Below are 4,255 nucleotides of genomic sequence, written 5' to 3' on the forward strand. Positions count from 1 at the left end.
GGGGGCTTCGTGGGGCTTGGGAACCGGTCGGTTCCCGCGGGTCGCGGGTGTCACGGGTGTCACGGGTGTCACGGGTGTCACGCGTGCCCAGGGCTGCCCCCGCGGAGCTGGGGCCCTTCCTCACCTCCTGCTGTCTGAGATCGCTATCTCGTTTGCACGAGGAGCAGCACAGCAGGCCTTTGTAAGCATGAAAGCCAGTAGCGTGTGAACACAAGAAGCACAGACAGCCCGTGTCAGCCCACAGGCAGCCTGTGACCTGCACAGCGGTTTCAGTGGCCTCCCTGGCCGTGCAAGTGCCCATTTGGTGTCACCGCTGGATCTGCATTAACTGGTCCTCAGCCCGACCCTCTCCCTGGAGCAGGGAGAGTGACCCCATGCCATGACGGGGGCTCCCCGGCATGCAGAGCTCAGTCTCTAAAAGCCAGCAGGCGTGGAGCAGTGAGGTTCCCTGGTTCTGTTTCTAAAGAACTTGAAGGAGAAGTAGAGTGTATTGGTCTTTTGACTAAACAAAGTTTTAGCACCCATCTTCTTTCAATATGCTTTGACAGGGAAAGCAATGGGGTAAGGAGGCAGCTCAGTGGGTTTAGAGTGAAAGTGGTAAACAATATACCGGGGAGTATTTAGGGAACCTGTAAACCACCCATGCTCTTGGCAAGTCTATCTCTAGTTGCCAGTGTGATGCCACATTGAGGCTTGCAGCTCTGCCAGGCACCTGCTGGGGCTGTGAAGGGAGCTCCTTTTACCAGGGGCTCTCCCTGCCACAGCTTCTTGAACTCTACTAGGGCTGTGATACTTGCTCTGCTCTTTCAGCTAAACTCATAAAGACCCAGCTACATGGACCCTGCAGAACATTTTTCCCTCCTTGAGCACCCACCGATGTTTGCTCTCTTCAGAATTGCCCACAATCATGAGTGGGCCTTGGCTGTGGCCTCAGCCTCCTCTGCCCTGTCTGTCTGGGCTACAGCAAAAGTGGAGGTCGCTGTTTCCAGCCTCAGTACTTCAGCTCAGGGCATCCCTCAAAGGTGTGCCAGAATCAGGGAACACTTCAAGGTTTGGGTGTGTGCATGTTCTGCAATGCTGCACACGTTTGCCCCTTGCTCATTAAATAAATAAATTGGTAGGCCTGGATTATTGCCTCAAATCCTCTCTCGGGAAAGAAGGATGGGAGCAGAAAGTTTGTAGTTTGGCAGAACACATGATTGCAAAGAGGATTATGGTTTGTGAAAAGCAATACATTCCTGCGCTAATAAAGGAGGGGATTAACTAGATCTGAAACTCGATGTGACTCTCTGGAGACAAGCCTCCTGTAAAGCTGCTTCCAGGCAAGACGTGCTGGTGGACCAACCATCTCTGTCTGCTGGAGGTTTGAGCCAGGCTCCAGCACTGAGGTGCTCCAGCTCCGTCCATCATGGCTGTAGTGGTGCCAGTTGTGGGAGGGACACAGCTGTCACTTGGTGTGTGGTTGCCCTGTGGGTGCCTCGATGGGAGCCAAAGGTGGGAAAGGTTCAGATCCCTATTAGATCAGTCCTGCAGGCTGGATCCTCCGCTCGTTTGTCAGTGCAACAGTCTGGATGCAGCCTGCTGCTCAGGAAAGTATCACCTGGGGGGAACAGCCCCAGCCCTGTCCTGTTTATTGTGTTCCTCCTGGATTCCCCTCCAAGCCTCGGTGTGTGCAGGCTGGGTGCACCGTGCCAGGCACAGGGCTGTGGTCCCCACTGGCCAGCTCCACCCAGCAGAGCAGTGTTTCTGCACCCAGGTGCCGCCAGAGCAGGGACACCTGCAGCAGAGCTTAGGCTTGGGAGGTTCCTGTGAACCACGTTAAACTGCAAGCCAGGAAAGGGGCAGTCTGATTTCTCTCTGTGGCCTCAGTCTGCTGTGTCTGCCTTTCTGCTAGCAGAGGAGGTGCTGTGTGCCCTGCTGTGCCAGCCCTGACCTGCCCTGGCAGATACTCACTGCAGGTGTTTTCTGTTTGCTCTCGCAAGATGTTTGACCATGTGCTGAGTAGTTCTCCATTTCTACACCTGCTAGGAAAAAAGGAAGCTGACATTCTTAGAAACTCAGATATTTTTGCACTTTTATTTTTTTAAACCACCACTCGTATTGAAATACCCTAAAACAAGGGTTCTTCAAATGCAGTGTGGTACCTGACAGCAGCTGAGTGCCCTTTCCCTTGCATTGGGTGCAGACAGGGAGTGGGAGCTGGCTGGCTACTAGATGTTGGTGGCTGTAGCCACCTCCCTCAGGCCTGGTGCCTGTGTTGTTGCCAAAGTGGTGCCTGTACTGCGGGTGATGCTGAGCCCAGGTGCTCAGGCTGCCCAGCTCAGCCAAAAATTTTTGCAAGAAGCAGAGACAGCCAAAACTGCACAATGGCCAAAGGGGAATAAGGATTGGTGACTGCTGCCTTCTGATCCCTCATCCCAGCAGGATGTGTGTTGCCTGCATGAGTAATTTTAGCCCAATTGAGGTCCATGAAAATCAAAGCTCCATCCACCTGGAGATCTCTGCCTGGTTCCCAAAGACTGGAAGCATTTAAACTGAAGCTGCCTGCAGGAGACTGTTGTTTGAGCCCTGCTGTGTCATGCTGTGGGCATGTGCAGCTTGCACCAAGCTCCTGGTTGCTTCTGCCCACTCCACTCCTCATCTGGCCCAGCTCCTTGCCTGGCTCAGCTCTTCCTGCCTGCAGTTCAGTGCAGGAGCCTCCATGCTTGTCCTGACATCTCGCCTCAGCCTATCTTCCATCAGGGTGCTCCTCCTCATTGCAGCCTGGTATTTTAGGAGGTGTTTGTCCCTGTTTCCTCTGAACTCCTGAGGGGCTTGTGAATCCCCTGACTCGGACTCAAATGACTCCACATTCCTTTGTGCAATACCCCATGATGTGACAGTGTCCCTCTCACAGGATTAATGCTGAGACATAAGGGAAGGAAAATATGGTTTCACTTCAGTTTTGCAGTGTGCCTGACCCTCGTGTGACCAGCTGTCCTACCCACATTTTGGGAAGGCAGCTAAAAAGCAGAGGGAAAACAAGCCACAGACAAAAACAGACTGGAAAGGATGACTTGTGGAGAGTTTTTTTAGTCTCCCTGCAGTGAGGAGACTCATCTTCCCCATGGCTCCCACCACACAAGCGGGGGTGTGGATGTGGTGGTACTTGTTACCACTGCTTTACTTGCCAGAGTTGGCACAGGGGCCCAGCAGGGAGGCTCATGCTTGGACACTGCCCTAGGGGGTTAAAACAGCCTGGCTCTTTTGATGGGGCTCCCTTGTTTACAAAGACTGGGTTTCACTGGGATTTAAACCCCCAAATTCTTCTGTGCTCCATCCACTACCTGACTCTGCCTACAGAGAGGAAGGCAGGCAGTTACCCCTGCTTCATCCCTGCTCTGAGGCTGGAGATGAGGCAGTTAGCAAAGAGCAAGGCGTTGCTGCCTGCCCTCAGTTTTGCCTTTTGGCAAGAAGCTGGCCCTCCATGAGGACAAATCCTTGGCATGTGCAGGGCTGATACCGCTCCTGCCAACAGACGAGGTGCCCGGGCAGCCAGGGCTGGTGGAGATCTAGCAGGAGTTAATGACCTGGAGCCTCTGGTGGCATGGGGTCAGCCTAGCCAAGCTCCTGCTATCTCAGTGCCTGCACCATGGGACTGTGCCCTTTGTCGTTGCACGTGAGCCTGGCTGCTTTTATCTGGCAGCCAGGGTGGCTGTTGCTGCAGCAGGGGGGCTGAGGGCCTGGGATGAATGTACAAACAAGCTCAGGATGTGAGCACAATAGCCAAGGATGGGCCTTTGAAAAGCAGGGGACACAGTGTGGCCACCTGGGGCACATCAAAGGTCCATCTTGCTCTGTGCTGCTGAAAAAGCCCATGTGTCTGGTGGCTGCCCATGGATCTGCCCCAGCATCGCCTTGGCCCGTGGGGCAGAGGGTTTGAGTGGTGGGAAGCAGAAAGGGAAAGATGGCAGTAGGGAGTGGACCCATATGGGAGCTGGGACACAGCCCTGAGGGTCTCTGTCTCCAGATCATGAGTTTCTCCTGAGTTCCTTCAGTCCCACTTTGCTCTGCCCCTGGCTGTGCCTGGTGCACAGCACAGAGCCCTGCCTGGCCCCCAGCGCACCTCAGGGCTGGCGCTTCGGGCCAGTCTTGCAAAGTGCTTTGCCTGCAGTTTCACACACACTTTCCTTGAATCAGCGATTGTCACACCTGGGGGCTGCTGAAGTTTTTCCCTTCCAGACTTGGTGGTTTGAATCCTAGAAAACCAGGAATG

The sequence above is a fragment of the Chaetura pelagica genome, unplaced genomic scaffold, assembly GCF_000747805.2.
Source record: "Chaetura pelagica isolate M959 unplaced genomic scaffold, ChaPel_1.0 scaffold20, whole genome shotgun sequence".
Classification (NCBI taxonomy): domain Eukaryota; kingdom Metazoa; phylum Chordata; class Aves; order Apodiformes; family Apodidae; genus Chaetura; species Chaetura pelagica.